Source organism: Fragaria vesca, linkage group LG4, assembly GCF_000184155.1.
Source record: "Fragaria vesca subsp. vesca linkage group LG4, FraVesHawaii_1.0, whole genome shotgun sequence".
NCBI classification, from domain to species: Eukaryota; Viridiplantae; Streptophyta; class Magnoliopsida; order Rosales; family Rosaceae; genus Fragaria; species Fragaria vesca.
Window position 1 is genome coordinate 9,943,469 of NC_020494.1, and position 639 is coordinate 9,944,107.

A 639-nucleotide genomic window follows, 5' to 3' on the forward strand; every position below is an offset into this window, starting at 1 on the left:
TCCATCTTCTGGGAGGCACACCATTTTCTACGGTCCCATCAAATGCCTATGCATCGAACCGCCATTTGTGATCATATGGAAGGAGAGTACGGTGACCCAATTTGCATATCTTGTTGCAATGACTGCTACTCCCCTCATCGCTAAGGCACTCTAGATAAGCCTTGTATCCCCAAACAAAGTTGTCCGACAACATCCCACGGGCAAGAAAATCACTGATGGTACCAACAACCATGACATGCATCTGGAACATCTCGTGCATGTACTTGTCATAAGTGGGATGACCAACGTCCCACAAAAACTTATGCTCTTCAATCAAAAGTCTCAAATACACATCGAGACACTTCCCTGGATAACCGGGCCCCGGAATCAATAAACTCAACATATTGTATTCCTTCTTCATGCACATCCATGGAGGAAGGTTGTACGGTACCAAAATCACTGGCCATACACTATATTGAAGACTCATGTTGCCGAAAGGGTTGAACCTCTTCGTATGAGAGCCCGAGCCTCACATTTCGGACCTCTGACGCAAAATACTCCCTGTCTATATGCTTCCAAGCCTCCCCGTCAGCAGGATGTATAAGGGTATCTTCGTCATGCAATTCCCTATCAGCGTGTCATCTCATAGCTTCAGCCGTG